The following is a 17,137-nucleotide window of genomic DNA, read 5'->3' as shown; positions in this document are numbered from 1 at the left end:
CTCTAGTTGCGGCAAGTGGGGGCCACTCTTTGTTGCCGTGCGCGGGCTTCTCGTTGTGGTGGCTTCTCTTGTTGAGGAGCACAGGCTCTAGGCGTGTGAGCTTCAGTAGTTGTGGCACGCAGACTCAGTAGTTGTAGCTCATGGGCTCTAGAGCACAGGCTCTGTAGTTGTGGTGCATGGGCTTAGTTGTTCTGCAGCATGTGGGATCTTCCCGGACCAGGGCTCGAAGTCGTGTCCCCTGCATTGACAGGCAGATTCTTAACCACTGCACCACCAGGGAAGCCCAAGTGTTTTTAATATCTATTTGCAGAGTGACAATCCCCATGGTCACTGTCCACTCCTCTTTCATCTTGAAATCAGCTTGGAGGGCATACGTTGGTTCCTTTAGGTCAAATAAAGGTCTTCTTGGGGTTACTCCTTGCCTGGACTTCTGTGTGACCTCTGCAGACAAGTGACTGTCAGAGTTACCCAGAACTGAGCAGGGACGTTTTGGTCTCATGAAACTTCCTCCACCGAGCTCAGAAACTGCAACTTTCCCTTTGAACACAATATGAGTGCTACTGTGGACCTCAGAGGTTAATCCATTACAATGAAGCAATTAAATTTAGGGACCGTTTGGAAGATAAAAAGCAGCGAGTAATAACCAGTTCAGAAAACTCAGCCATGATGGATTTCTATAATTTCCTCTGGCTTCACGGAGCCAAGTCTGGTGACCCAAGGCAGGATGGTGTGACTGCCCGGTGGTGTCAGAAATATGAGGGGGAGATGATTTTTATTAAGTAAGTTACTTCTGAAGCATTGGCCTCTCTTGCTTCCTCTTTCTCTCTCCAGAAGGTTGTTTGCCAGCTGGTAATGCATTTAACCCTTAAGCATAGTCAACCTTGTGTTAGCCAGTGGGATCGTTTTACAAAGGGAAGTGAGCTAAACTGCTTTTTCTCCTAGCTAGGATTCTCGGTTTTGGATTTGGACTGCTTCCCCTCTGTTGTTAAAGTGGTTTAATTGCTTTGCTTGCCTACCCACCTCTGGCAGATTTTGTGTAGATTATTGAAAAATAAATGCTTAGCTTGTCCTATTCTTCACTAAAGCATTTTACCCGTGAGAAAGAAGAGTAAAATGCTCTCACAAGGCTGGAGCTGGGAAGAAAACCCTCAGACCTTAATTTATTCTTCTTTGGCTCTGTTCTCTGCACCTCTTTCTAGCTCACAAATCATGTAACCATCCTGAATTGTTCATCTCATAGACATTCCTGGGCACCCACTCTGCCTGTGGCACTGTGCTCGGTACCAGGGAGCATATAAATGTGTAACCACGTGGCCCCTGCCCTCTGGGAACAGGTCCCTGCTCTGTTTCAGTGGGGAGTCCAATGAGGTTGCTGACACAGTCATTTTAGAAGATTGTTTTCTCTGTGCCAAATTGCCCTGTCTCATTAATGACAGGCTCAATTTCCATCAGGTTCTTTGATGGGTCTTGCAAGGCGTCCAAGAGGGAGCTTCCTTCCAGCCCAGAATTGTAATTCCCTGCAGATACGCATTGGCATCCGCCACTCAGGAACATAATGAAGTTAATTTTAAGGAAAAGCAAACACAAATATAACGGTGATCAGGAGAACAGCCACGACTGTCTGAGCCATTTCTTCAATGGAGGAATTAGCTCATTAAGTAATCTGCACTTCTCCCCTTTTCCCCGAAGGATTTAAGGGGATGATTGTCCAGTTCAGAGGGCTGTGGTTTCAGATTTGCAATCAGGAGACTGAGTTGAGTCTCAGCTCTGATTATTTGTGCTCTGCCCCTTCTCAGCCTAGAGGACCCAGGTGTCATTAAACTCTCCGTCCTACCTACTTCATGGGGCTGGTGGGAGAATAAAGACATAATAACATGCATAAAGGACTTAGTTAAGAAATAAAGCATGACGTACATATTAGCTATTATTTCAGAAACCAAAGTTAAGAAGAGATACAAATCTTAATTTGGGGAGAATTTTCTTTTTTTTTTAATTGAAGTATAGTTGATGTACAATATTATATGTTACAAATGTACAGTATAGTGATTCACAATTTTTAAAGATTATACTCCATTTATAGTTATTGTAAAATATTGGCTACATTCCCTGTGTTGGACAATATATCTTTGTAGCCTATTTTATATGATAGTTTGTATCTCTTAATCCTCCACCCCATCTTGCCCCTCCCCCCTTCCCTCTCCCCACTGGTAAGCATTAATTTGTTCTCTATATCTGTGAGTCTGTTTCTTTTTTGTTATATTCACTAGCTTGTTGTATTTTCTAGGTTCTGCATATAAGTGATGTCATACAGTATCTGTCTTCCTCTGTCTGACTTATTTCACTTAATTGGAGGAATTTTTCCATAGAGCTAATTGGTAGATCATTTCTTTTTTTCTCATTTCTTTTTTCTTTGCATCTCAGAGAATTAGCAACCAGATAGGAAGGAAATGCCATTATTAGAATATAAGCTGTCTGGGTGGAGATGAGGTTCCAGCCCAGACATTTTCAGTGGTGTGGTTTCCAGAACTCTGATTTGCATACCTGCAACTGTCTGGCCCGCTGATGACAAAAATACACCCAAGTGATAATATATTAAGCTTTGGTTGTCCAGGGTGTCTTCAGTTCTTACCTTGAAGTTCATTCCTTTGGGTGGAGGCATTGACTCCAAACAGATGGTTCTGAAGAGTGCTCAGCCCAAATGTCTCTAGAGAGTCTGTACATCAGAGGACCAAGTGTGGCCTCTGCCAGTACCAGCTGCTTTGTCCTCTGGAGACGTATTGCCTGCATCTGACAGGACCTGCAAGTGGTTCGTTAAGCTGCTCATTAAGATGGACTTGTGAAATCCATCTTAGAAATTTCTTATTTGAAATTTAAACATGTATGTGTGCCTACATGCACATATAGACATCCATATATGTATTTTTTCTTTTTTTTTAAATCTCTAATCTTTTCTTTTTTGTTTGTTTGTCCACCAGTTGTTGGTGTTGACCAACTGTTTGCTCACCAATTGGTTGCTCACCAGTGTTCTTTAAAATAGTGTTTCTCAAAGAGTGGACATTAAAGGTCCACCTTTAGGGGAATGACTTGGTGTGTTTATTGAGACTGCAGACCCCCAACTTTGAGACCCATCGAATAAGATTATCTGAAGGTGGAGCCCTGGAAGCTGCGTCCTTAACAAGCTTTCCAGGAGGACATCAAGCACACTCAAGTTTGAGAACTCTAAATACTGTCCACAGGATTTGGTAGTTTCTATTGCTGTTTCTTTCCGGTTCAAAGTTCCTGGGTTAGCACTCTTGATTTCATTTCAAACAGCTGGGTCAATTCTTATTAACTCTACATCCATCTTGAGCTTTGGTAGACCCTTAACCAGTTTTGCTTTTATTCTTCTTGGCCTGAAGATCATTCTTCTTTCCAGACAGAAGAAAAGCAAAGCAGGGGTCTGAGCACTCTACTTTCAGTATATCATCCTTCAAATATACAGCGTGGACATCAGCTCCTAGGCTTCTCTCTGACTGTTCAGTTAGTCTGTGCTGGCCACACAAAAAAATCTCTTCTGACTCTTGCATTGTCACTAACCTCACTCATCGTAGACCAGGGTGACCAACCATTCTGGTTTATTTAGAACTCTCCCAGTTTTAGCACTGAACACTCCATGTCCTGGGAATCCCTTCAGTCCTACACAAACCAGAACAGCTGGTCACTCTGTCAGGACTATGACCTCCTTGATACTCTTCTTCTTTATGTATATTCACATGATATTCATGTTTGATTTACCATTTATCTTTTGTCTCTACTTCTAAAATACAATTCTGAGTTGTGTAAGAATACTGATTTATTTCAATTGCATTACCTTTTTTTTTTTTTTTAAATCAGGTGGAGACATCACTTGACTGCTATTGAATAAAGGGATACTTGGGACTTTCCATGTGACCATCCTGTGTGAGGCGTTAGAGCTGCTCATGGAATTGGCTTGCTACTTAGGTTCTTTTCCTATTTGCAGATGAATTCTAAACCATACAGATCCTTCATTTGACTAAGAGAGTGACACAAAGGATCTGAGACACCAAGAGGGTGACCCTAGATAAGGAAAGCAAGCCAGCTGATCTGGCGCTCAGTACAGAAAGGCAGGAGGCTAAAGCACAGCCAATTCCTGGAGCTTAACAAGCCACCAAATGCTCACAAGGATGCCCAAATATCCCCAAGCTGATCCCATGCCTTCTGCTAATATCCTGCTTCTTGCACCTCTTGCTTCCATCCTCTGACGTGGGTGGTTCTAATATCATTTGGGGAAGGAGCAGAAACCACAAGAAGGCTGTGTTGTATTGAGTTAAGACAGGGGATTTCTTGAGATCTATATTAGTCTTAGTCAGAATGCACACATTTGCAACAGACTTTATACTCTCTCCTCTGTCATTCTTTGTCTTTAAATGGATACTAAATTTCTTAAAAATGACTTCAAGCTAGGCCAACTTTTAATTTTCTTTAAAGTTACATCAGGTCCTCTACTATTTAAAAGGGATATAGGAATCAGTACCAGGGGCTAAAATTAAATAAATCCCCCAAATTAACCATTCAATCTACTTGAGGCATTTCCCTCTTTCCTTTCACTTGAGATCAAAAGATGGTTTTCCATCACAGCGATAACTGCTTCCCCACTCCTTTTTAAGATCTTCCCAACATTTTCTCTTGGCACTCTGCTCTTGGCACCTCCCATTATCTGCATCTGGGTGGCACCGTCCGTGCCCTCCAGTAGAACACAGTCTTCTCTGACCACAACACATCCTCCCTCCTGTCCTGATCCCCTCGCTCACTTGTTTTCCGGAAACCTCTCCATAGCAGATCTGTGAATTTTAACATAGCTGTCTAGCTCCTTGACTTGTATTACTCCGCCCCCTTTTTCCAAAAATGTCCTCTTCTTTGGAATTCTAGTTTTAAGATCCATCCCACTAGGTTGTAGACCCATCTCATTAAGACATGGGGATGCCTGGGAGAATATGGTCCATGAGATCATCTGAACTTCTCTTCGTTTATGCATCAAATCAAAGGCTATCTTGGTTTGCAGGTAAGGTCTCCTCTCTCTCTTCCAGATACAAGGATACCTTTAAACTCCACCTGGAAATGCTTAAGAAAACCTTAAGCACCCTAAAATCCCTCCACCATGATTGGCACAAATCCTTGGATTAATTTATCACGGTGGAACCAAAGAAAGAAAGGTGCTGCCTTTCAAAGTTATAGTGTTGCCACCTCCTAGAAGGAAGGCAGACCTTATACTAAGTGGGGAGCTGCTCTTTTTTTAAGAAGACACTTTAATGAGCCTTTGATTATACATCCTGTTCTATTTATATGGATGTCTTTGAGTCAAAAAGAGACCTAAAATGGTTTTGCATGATTTTTGTGAAAATTTCGGTGTCCTTTGGGTTAGCCCAAGGGCTCACCATTGGGGGAAGGGAGGTAATAGCAGGCAGAGGCTTGGGCAAGAAAGATGATGAGAAAGGAGCCCTGATTTGTGACGGATCTGGAGTCACCATCTTGGATAGTGGACATCCAAGCCCTCATGAAGGGCTAAGACAGCCAACTTTATTAACATTCATATCAGATATCCAATTTTAAGTTGTTTCCTGTCCTCTGTTGTAATCCTTCAAAGTCTGTTCCACACAAGATTGTTGGGTTTGCCTTGGGGAATAAAAGGAGGCTGATCTGCCCTTGGGGGCAGTGTTACGGGTGAGAGGAGCATGGGCTGAAATCAGAGATGACTGGGGGGAAACCAGGAACAAGGGTTTAGGGCTGGCAGGTAGAGGCAAGCTCCAAAAGATTGTAAATACCGTCGAAATCCTGAGAAATACTGGAGAGGCACTGGATTCCCCATAGTTATGGAAGGTAAAGACTTGAATTATTTTATCTGACTATTAGACAGAAGATAACACCCAAAGCTTGTAGACCTGGGGTCACTTGGGTTATATTATTTACGAGAATCCTTCTTTTTGAACAGCAGACAAGCTAAAACCTTCAGGGAAGATATCAAGTCTCTCAAAAGACTTTCATAAACACTGTTACTTGGACCCCCATCCAATGAAAATTTAACTTGCATAGTAATTTTCTCATGTTTTGCTACTTTCCTCTGACACAACACAGATACATAGCGGTGTTCAGAGACAACAGCTCCACTTTTGGACATGCACCGAGTACTTCTATTATTATAGCTGCAGGGTGATCTGAAACGTCCGAGATAGGGCAACAGATGAGGGGAGTTGTCAGAATGTTTGAAACCAACTCAAGGTCCTGAAGGAGGTTGGCTGAGTGTGTGTCACAGAATCAGTCCCTGAACTTGGGTTGCATGTGTGTTGATGAGTACATCTTAGGATGCCAGTGTGGTGAGTGGGGCTTAGCAGCAAGAATGTTTAAGGAGGGGTGATATTTTTTGTCTGGAGGGTAAGGTTTCTTGTGCATCCAGGAACTTCTGTTTGTGAGAAGCAGGACCCCAGGCAATGGGGAAGAGTATGGTAAACATGCCCTGAACCCAGGGAAAGATGCCTGGCTAGAACCATGTGTTCATTGAAATGTCTCTAAGATAATGAACCTCTAGTACCAGATCAGCTGCTTACCATTGCCACAGACTCCTGAGGGAGAGCGACAGAGGAAACGTACTTTATTTCTAACCTAGACTTTGACCCCATGTCCTTATCTGGTGTCATGCCTGAGGCACTGGGATGGGTCATATGTGAACTGTAAAGACATTTTTCTCCTGTAATCCAAGACCTGAAGTCATGGCGCTTTGTCCTCTTCCCACTGGTTTCTACTCTCACCTCTCTCTTAGTGAGGGTGCACCCAAAATGATGAACCCAAGAGAAAGAGAATATTGGCCAATTTCAAGCCCACATCATCTCCTCCTGTCCAAAGCTCACTGCCCAGAGCAGAGATCCAACTGTCCTAAGACTTTGTGATTTCAGAACTCTTCCTCTTGGAAATGGCAGAGAGATGAGAGTGTTGGGGAAGCCACCTAGGGAGGAGTAGGAGTCTTTGAGCTACTTGTAGACGTAAGAGGCAGCCACAAATATTATGTTCGGGTGGAGACTCATGTCAGTGGGCCGTGCTCCAGAGCAGGGCACCCGTCCCCATGGAAATAACGGGATAAGGGGGGAACAATGACTGCGAGGATGAGGCTAAGGCTAGAGGTTTGGTGGACACAGAATGCTCACCTCGTTCCCATCAGCTCCCAAGACTAATTCTAAACTAGTACCAAACATGCCCATTGGTTGGGATGGGGTTTCTTCTGATTTGCTGCCTGGCTTGGTTAGGGCTGAATTGGGGCCAGAATGGGTCTGGGATGGTAATGAAAAGAGATCAAGTCTTGCAGGTCATGAGGCTGGGACAGGAGGGAGGGATAAAAGAATCATCCATAAGATACTATGGGCTCTGTCTTTCTTGACCATGGAGACCCACATTAGTCCTCTTTAAGCTTTCCTGTTCAGGCAGGATTGGGACAAGAAATTCATCTGTAGCAATTCTACAATGACATCTCTGATATACCTGGGAGAGGGTCATATTTTCATACAGCAGCAGGAAACTGTCAGATGAACTGCTCATTGAAGACTCAGCCATGTCTTTGGTTAGTTGTCACCTAGCTATTCTGATATATTGTTTGAACATATTGGTTTCTTGGCTGGATTTATTGCATTTAATACACTTACAATATGTACAAATCAGTGCAGCACTGATTCAAACAGTAAGAAGGGACGCCAGGACCAATTGGATAGATGCCACACCCAATCAGAAGGGATGCCATGACCCATCAAAACTGATAGCACCATACCTGTGTAGACCGGCCGAGGGGCAGCCCGGTTCCCAGGAGAGCTTGGAATAATTCATTCCAACAGGAGCCTTCTACGAGTGGGAATTTCAAGAAAGTATGAGAGGCTTGTCGAGTTTATAGTTCCTTAAATTCTTGCAAGAGGTGCCTTGAGGCAAGGCTGGTCTTCTTAGCACATTGCAGGGCAAATGCAGTGAAAGTTCATGAGGGTAAAGTGGCAACCAGATCTTGGCCACTGGCCACCACCCTTCTGCTGAGAACTTTCAAGCAAATGTGCGTGGGGGGCGGAGGCAGAAAGATACACGCCAAGTTTAGCCTGAATTCCGTCGAGACCGATATGCACACTCAGGCACATGTGTTGTTGCTCACGTGTGGGAGCTCACACGGCACTCCTTGCTGGCTTGGGCTGTTGTGGTTCAGGGGAGCTGGGCCCAGGCAGAGCCAGCGGCTGGCGAAGGCATTGTTCATTGTATTGTGAGTGACATGAAACCCATGTTTGCCAGCCAGCCCACATAGCTGTGGCGATGCGAGAGGCTCGCTTTAGATCACGCATTCCACTGCCGTGCATGGATTAATATGGCTTTGAAAGGGCTTTTATTTCTTTCTTTCAAATTTAATATGAGAGTATATGAGGAAGAACATGGTAGCAATTAGCCGCTGCCATGAATTTTATGAGCAGAAACCACATTAATGACGCCACGGGTAGTGCTGAGATCAATTTTGCTATGTTATTTTTTCCCTTTTTCCCCCTTTCCCTCTTAAAAGGCCAGGCCAAAGCTGCAGGATGGTATCAGGTGGGTGGTCCTAATGGTGAAGGTTCTTTCTTTCAAGACAGGTAGGCTGGCTCATCCCGACCTTGGATCTCACACAGAGCCTGTCAGGTGGGTCTAGCCTTGTTCTGGAACCTGGAGCAGCCGTAAGGATGGGAAATAGTCTCGCCTTGGTTCTGACAGGTGGAGAAAAATCCTTGCAAGAAGTGTCCACAGTGAAGCTGCTACCAAAGTGAAATCAAGTATCCTGCATGTTTCTCAGTTTCAGCAAAGGGAATCAGAATAAAACATGGGTATTAGTTAGGAAAAGATAAATGGAAGCGAACAGTCTTTATAAATTCTCAGGAAGCGTGGCAATGGTTTAAAAATATTTTACCTGAAGCCAAGGGAAAGGGTTGGTATTGGATAAAGGGACTGGATGCAGGAAGCCAGCCTCTGCATAGCTTTTTGGGACCATGTGATGAAGCCAACTGTGGTCTGTGTTCAAAAAAGATCTGGATTCTTGAAAGAAACGAAAATAAGCGTGTTGCCAAGTCACAAACCTTGATCTAGTCATGAAAGGAAAACCTGTAAACATAAAACAAGTGAGATAGAGTCCCAGCCATGGTAGCGAAGCAGCTGGCAGGAGAGGTAAATAAAAAAACCAAACCCAACTACAACAAAAATAACAAAAAGCAAGAAATGCCTTAGGCTGCTTGAGGAAAAATCGATATGAAGGTGGTGAGAACAGAGCTTTGACTTCTGATCCTTTTCTAGGACAGGAAAAGTTAGCAATGGAGAGCTCTGGGAAAAGCAGAGCCGAGATGGAAAACTGAGGCTTCTTCTGAGATTAAGAAGAGACGGATATATGTCCAGGAGTGGAATTGCTGGATCATATGGTAATCCTATTTTTAGTTTTCTGAGGAACCTCCATACAGTTTTCCACAGTGGCTGCACTAACTTACTTTCCCGCCAACAGTGTAGGAGGATTCCCTTTTCCATGTGGACAGAACTATAATTCAAAAAGATACATGCACCCCTATGTTCAGAGCAGCACTCTTCACAATAGTGAAGACATGGAAACAACCAAAATGTCCATCGACAGATGAATGGATAAAGATGTGGTACATATATACAATGGAATACTACTCAGCCATAAGAAAGAATGAAATAATGCCTTTTGCAGCTACATGGATGGACCTAGAGATTATCATACTGAGTTAAGTAAGTCAGACAGAGAAAGACAAACACTATATGATATCATTTATATGTGGAATCTAAAGTATGACACAAATGAACCTATCTATGAAACAGAAACAGAATCACGGATATAAATAGACTGGTGGTTACCAAGCGGGACGGAGTTGGGGGAGGGATGGATTGGGAGTTTGGGGTTAGCAGATGCAAACTATTATATATAGGATGGATAAACAACAAGGTCCTACTGTATAGCACAGAGAACTATCTTCAATATCCTGTGATAAACCATAATGGAAAAGAATATAAAAAAAATGTATGTGTATGTATAACTGAATCACTTTGCTGTACAGCAGTCATTAACACAACATTTTAAATCAAAACTAGACTTCAATTTAAAAAAAGAAAAAGAAAAAGAAAAAAAAGAAAGGATGGGCCACCTATGGGTGAGAGAGGGAATCACAGCTGCCTCTGGAGAATAAGCACATGCACCCTCCTTCACGTCAGCTGAACTGAGGGTTGTGGTTTAATGTCCAGGAAGCCTTTGGGCTTCTGACTCAAGCAGAGATTCAGGATGACCATAAAGGAAGAGCTGATTAACACGGATCAGATCTGTGTATTTTCCCCTAAAATATACAAAACGATAGTGGTTTGCTCACTTTGCCTCATGTCAAATGTTTGCCTGAAGCAGCATCTTTTTGACCAATAGCAAGTAGAAAAGTCACGATGCTACATCCACAGGGCCTTGAATCTCTGACTCACTTGAATGCTGGGCACATCTGATACTTGGCAGTTTGTTTGGATGATGGAAACAATACCATCAAATATCATCTGCTAGAAACATGATTAAATGGCCTGTTTCCTGACATTTCCTGATGAAAACATTGTATTTAACTCAGACATGAATATTTCAATAATAGAGAACTAGACTGTTAGTAAACTTGGCTCAGTGAAAACATTCCCCATTTAAAGGTTTTTTTGATTTGGGTTCAGCTTTTTTTAGAATGGGCCACCTTATAAAATTTCTGATGCCTTAGCTAGATATTGTCAGATTGGAAGGAGGCTATAACAAACATGTGTGAAGGAGTTTAAATAGCATCGTTGGTTTAAAACATAGTGTGATTTCAATGTAAATGTAATTTAAACTACAAACAATGATGAAATGACTCTCCATCTCCTCTCACATAAAGCAAATCAAACACAAGGTCAGTGTTAATAGAAAAAAGAACTTGTGCTGGGTATGTGAGTTCTCACTGTATTTTGTTTTTTAAACCATGCATGTATGTTATATAAATTCTTTCTGCTAGTTTTCACAATAAAAGAGTTTACAAAATTAACTTGTTGGAACTGTGAGCTCAACCTCCCTCCTATACATGCATGTACACATGCACACATTTAGTCAGTATGAGTCAAATCCTCGTAAAATTTCTAGATTTGAGTGACACAGAGAGTCAGGAAAATAATGAGAGGAACCGGCACGATGAGGGAGCTCTGAAGGCGTTGGCATCCATCGTGTAACCTAGAGAAGACAAGGACCTGGTTGATTTAATAATGGTCTCCCAGCTTATGCAGGGTTTTTATGTGGAAGATGGTGTCCAGCTGTTTTTCATTTCTAGTGAAGACAGAAAAAAAAAAACAAAAACTGGAGGAGCTGGAATTGCATCAGGGGAGATTAGGTTGGAGATGAAGGAGCAGGTCCTGGTTGAAGGGTTGTGAGACATTGGAACGAACAACCAAGGAAGATTATGAAATCCCCATCTCTGGAATTCTTAAATGAATGTGATCTGCGTGAATCAACGCGGTGGATTGGTTTAGATATCTGCCTGGGATGGCTGAGCCGACCGTTTCCGTGGGCCAAGTCCCCCTGGGGCGCCCTGACTCTGCTGCACTGAGTGTATTGCACGTGGCAGGGAACCCAGTGCGTGGAGCCAGAAGCCTGCTGCCTCGTGGCGAAGCTGCTGGTCTGTGTGCTGGGTAAGCTGACACTTCACGATCCTGTAGACTCGAACGGCTCCAGGGGCATTTAGGATCGTTCTGACTGCCAACTGCCACCTTGAAATAGGAAAAGTATTTTAAACAAACCCTCCAGGACATGCAGGCTGAGGGTGTATTTGCAGTGCTCAGAATACACGGTCACCGGACACCTTGGAGAGGCAACTGAAAACTATTAGCGCAGCAGGAACCCCCGCGGAAAAGAGATGTGGGAGCTGGAAGATCTGAACGTTAAACTTATCTCCTCTCTTTCTCTTTCTAAAACATTTTTTGACATAGAAGCTAAATGTTCTTGAGGACCAGATTTCTCTCTCCCTCTTTCATTTTTCTTTCTTGAGTTCTTTCAAGCTTTTTTTTCAACATAAAAAAATATTTAAAGTACGACAATGAGGTCTCATGGATGCTGAGAGGCAAATGCAGAGAATTTGAAGGAGGCAATTCAATTTTTTTGTTAAAAAAATAAAGGCCCAGAGCTTTGCTTTCCTTATAAAGGGATACTTTTCCTTGTGTCTGTTTTAAATATATTTCTTAAGGTGATGAAACATCCCAGGGAACAGAGCTGTATGTGAAGAGATTTGTGTGGAAAGGAGGATTTGAAAAACTTTTTTTTTTTTCATCTTCCCGAGGCAGCCCAGCCTCGTACTTCAAAAGAGCTGAGTAGAACTTCTACCTAAGGGACAGCTTACCTCCCCCGGCGGGCTTGGTTTCCATACCATGGTTTTTCTGGAAATGTCCTCTTTCCATACGCTACCTCTGAGTCACGCCTCATTAAGAGTGATGATTATGATCTCCTCTGGACGTTCTGATGCTGCTGAGAATCGGGAGGATATTTTGAGCCCTGGAATTCAGTCTCTGCCACATGTTTGGATTAACAACCAGTTAAACCTTGCTAAGGCAATATTTTTCTATGCAGTTAGTTTTTATACCAAACAAGGTTTGTAGTAACTGGATGCCCTACTTGAGCAAAACTGTTTACCAGAAAATAAATCACTCCTGGCATTAAGAAAACACAAGCCCAGGGATTCGCCAGCCGAACCTCATCCCGTTCATTTCTCATAAACCTAGCCCCAGACATGTGCATTCTCATCTACGATGACTTATGCTTTGAATTGTGGTCTCTTTATTTCCATGCCCATTATAATGCTTACCTAAACATTTCCCTCTGTTTAGCTGCGGTGCTTCTGGTAATGACTTCTATTTGGATGCTGGGAAGCATTTGCCAGCCTTCAGCAAGCCCTATGGAAAGAAAGAGAGAGAGAGAGAGAGAGAGAGAGAGAGAGAGAGAGAGAGAAGGCAGGAAGAAGGGAGGAAGGAAGGAGGGAGCAGGGAGGTGGAGAAGGAGGGAGGGAGGGAGAGGGAAAGATTGATTGAGGAAGGAAGGGGAGAAAGGGAAGGAGGGAGAGCAGAAAAGAGGCATAGTTTTTTCCTAAGAGGCCATAGAATAACAGAGAATTAGAACTTGAAGCGATTTCAGGCTTATCTAATTTCACCTCTGTGATGTGTAGATGAGATACCTAGGAGCGTGACTGGCTTTGGGTACCACAGGAGGCAGAAAGGTGGGCTGTGAACACAGGTCTGCCAACTCCTGTTGACCTTTGCCCTGCGCTGAAATTTCTTCTCTCCTCCGGTAGTTTTCTTTTCCACCGGACATCCTGAATGCCTAAATAAGAGGTTAGAAAAACAAGATATGGTTGGCCAGGTGCTCCTGGGAAGAAATAATGGAACTAAGCTGAAGTTGGCAGTCTTTCCATTATGGTAACCAAGACAGTCAGTGGGTTCCCGGGATCAGCTTCACGCTGCCCATATGGGACAGACAGGGCCTCTTATGAATGGTCCCGTCCAAATGCTGGCAGGCACTTAACACCAGTCAAAGCCATGTTGGAAGAAGCTGTTAGTTGTGCAAATGTCAGGGAAAAACAGGAAAATGATCCAAACATATGAGTTTGTCAGATTTTGAGGATTTTGTTGAAATTCTTATAAAAAACTGGAAGAACATTCATTCCTTGAGTAATGATTTGTTTATTCTATTGACCTCAAGTCAGAGCTAGTAGCTCTAATCACTTGGAGTAAATCTAATTGGCTTTCTACCACTAGGCAGGCCCGATCCTACTCAATTCTGTTCATAAACCATAAATGCCATACAAAGGAAAAGGCACCCCCAAAATAATCCAAAAGGTTTAGAATGAGCTCCCTCATCATTTCTTCAATCTGACTTTGGCATATTGGAATATTTTGGGAGAATTTTCTACTCATGTGTATTTTGGACAATAGGTGCAAACCCATGGGTTTTGAGAATCCAAAAATGGGTTGTTGAGCATGTGAAGATTTAACCATTAATGAAATAAATTTTTTTTTTTCTTCCAAGTTGACTTTTTCCTTTGCTTTAACTGAGTACTGTCTTTTGTCAGAGACTGGGGTCATGAATGTAACTTCAAGGGAGTTCCCCTGGCTCACTTGTTTCAGTGATAAAGCCATATACATGGAAACACCCTGAACTTGGATTCTAGCGTTGAAACCACTTCTTTAGGCCTAATTTGCATAGGCTACAAATATCTTGAGAACTGGGGCAAGATTTTGGAACGGACTACATTATCCAGCATTTTTCTTTGCAAATACAGTAGACGAAGGAACCCGTAAATGAATGAAGGCCAGGGTGAATCATTTCATAGCACAATGTGATTTAGATTTTCCTATGCACATAACCATACAGCAGTGATTACTGGGCCCTTGCTGTGTGTAACGCTCTGTGAGAGGCACAGAGTGAGACAAACAGATGCATGTAATAGCAGATGGTTTCTGCCCTCAGGGAGCTTACACACTGCACAGGGCAGAGCCCCAATTCTCAACCTGTACCTCTTGGTGACATCGTGGATCAGGTCAGTTGTGGGGGTCACCATCATCCCCAGGGGTCCCCCATCACTCATAAGAGGTCTGGCTTCGTCTCTCTTCTCCCTGTAGGTTTTCCTCCACCCCCTCTCTCTCCCTTCCTACTCACTTCTGATGTCAAGGCACCTGGCTGGAGGACCAGTGCTGATGGATGGGATTCTTCATGTATTTGACAGTTACTGAATATTATTAGAGGAAACCCATATGAAATTGCAGTTTTTGCAGGTCAGAAACAGTCAGTTATCAATAAGTTCATATGATTAAATCAAATATTTAGCACATTTGTATGAAGTGGATAATCCATGAGCTTTGGAGGTGTTTTAGATTTTTCCAAGAAGTCTGTTTTCTAGGACCCGCCCTCAGCCAGACAGGCCCAGTGTCAGTGGCGAAGGGTTTTGGGTGCACTGTGCTTCTAGGAGGGGAGAGTTGATGAGGTTTTATTCATTCCAGCTGAGGTACCCTGAGCTGGAGGGATGCCTTTGGTGTGAAGAATATTTTGAAAACTCTTGTTTGTTTGCCAAAATAATCTGATTTGGATAATTACATCATAAAAATTTAAACGTAAGTACAACTATATGAAAAGGTCTGAGAGCTCAGAATGATGTGACTTAGTGAGTCCCTGTTTTTCCTGTAATCCCTCCTGTTTCACTCATAGTGCTGGCTTGAAAACCTACTGACTTCATTTAGATCTGAAAACATCCAATTTAAAAAATAACTCAGGTATTAGCATTCTTGCTTTAAAGATGAAGAAGCTGAGATGGTGACTATAGTTAATAATATTGTATTGCATATTTGAAAGTTGCTTAGAGAGTAGATCTTAAAATCTCTTATCACCAGAGAAAATTTTTCGTTACTATGTATGGTGATGGATGTTAACGAGACATAGTGTGAGGATCACTTTACAGCATATACAAATATTGAATCATTATGTTGTATACCTGAAACGAATATAATGTTATATGTCAATTATACCTCAGTGAAAACAAAAAATTACTTTGTCAAAAAATGCATAAAAAAATAACTCAGGGGGTTTCCCTGGTGCCGCAGTGGTTGAGAGTCCGCCTGCCGATGCAGGGGACACGGGTTCGTGCCCCGGTCGGGGAAGATCCCACATGCCGTGGAGCGGCTGGGCCCGTGAGCCATGGCCGCTGAGCCTGCATGTCCGGAGCCTGTGCTCCGCAACGGGAGAGGCCGCAGCGGTGAGAGGCCCGCGTACCGCAAAAAAATAAAAAATAAAAAATAACTCAGGTAATACATGAGCATGTAGATATTAAACGGAAGAAAAAAGGAAGAGGAAGAACAGGTGTAGGGGGAGGAGGAAACGAAGAGGAAAAGAAAAACCGTTAAACCTCTATGAACACAGCCTAGAGAGAGCTGAGTTTCATGTTTCGGTGAAGCTGCTTCTAGACTTTTTTCCAAACAGGTTATGCTTTGAAAATGCAAATATTCTAGGGAGGTGGAGGGGAAACTATTAATCACTTATAATTTACTGCAGATTAATGATAACAAGCGCTTCCAGAACTGAACATGTCTTGAAAAATATTTCAGACCAATCCTCAACCAGGGATGATTTTAGCCTCCAGAGGACGTTTGGTGTGTCTGAAAACATGTTTGGCTGTCACAGCTCCTGGCATCTAGAGAGCAGAGGCCAAGGATGTTTCTAACCATCCTATGCACAGGACACACCTCAACAACAAAGAAGAATTAGCCCCAGATGTCAATAGCGTCAGTAGGTGAAAAAGCCTGTTTTTGACCAGTTCCCTTATTTTCAGAGTAAGGAGTCCAGAGTTGGAAGATCATTTACGCAAAGTCACTCAGCCAATAGCAGGAGAGGGATGAGAACCCTTGCCTCCTGATTGAGTCCAGGGTTCTTTTCACTGCACTGGAATAAAAGGCTTTTCTCCCAATATCTTGTTGAGACCAGCAGTGTGAGTTGAGAAAGTAGAAATCTTGATAGCTAACGGGGGACTCAGGACAATACGAGGGGATAATTCCAAACCAGAGGTCTGGGAGGAGAGACAGATCCAGTTAGCCGGAGGTGAGAGCCTGCAAGCAGCAGAAATGGAATAGCCACAGAACACAGAGGGGGTGATGGAAACCAGTTCTAGAAAAGGCACAAAAAGAGCAGTGGGGATAGATCCCCCCCAAATATTGCTTGCTTGGCAGTTTTGTATGGATATTTTTAGGGTGACTAACTTGTCCCTGTTTGCTTAGGACTGTCCTGGTTTGAAATCTAAAAATCCCATGTTCTGGGAACCCCCTCCATTCTGGGCAAACCAGGAAGGTCAGTCACTCTATGTCCCATTCCCTCACATGAAAAGACCTGATAAAAGTGATTCTGCCACATTGCATATTAGTTTGGTGAATTGGAGAAATTTGGTGAAGGGTACCTGGGACCTCTCTGTACATTTTTGTAACCTCCTGTGACTATACAAGTATTTCAAAATGCAAATTTAAAAATAGATTATTAAATGTGATATGAATGAATAACTAACCCCTCAACTGA

Source organism: Tursiops truncatus, chromosome 10 (genome assembly GCF_011762595.2).
Source record: "Tursiops truncatus isolate mTurTru1 chromosome 10, mTurTru1.mat.Y, whole genome shotgun sequence".
NCBI lineage: Eukaryota > Metazoa > Chordata > Mammalia > Artiodactyla > Delphinidae > Tursiops > Tursiops truncatus.
This window is presented reverse-complemented; position numbering follows the sequence as displayed.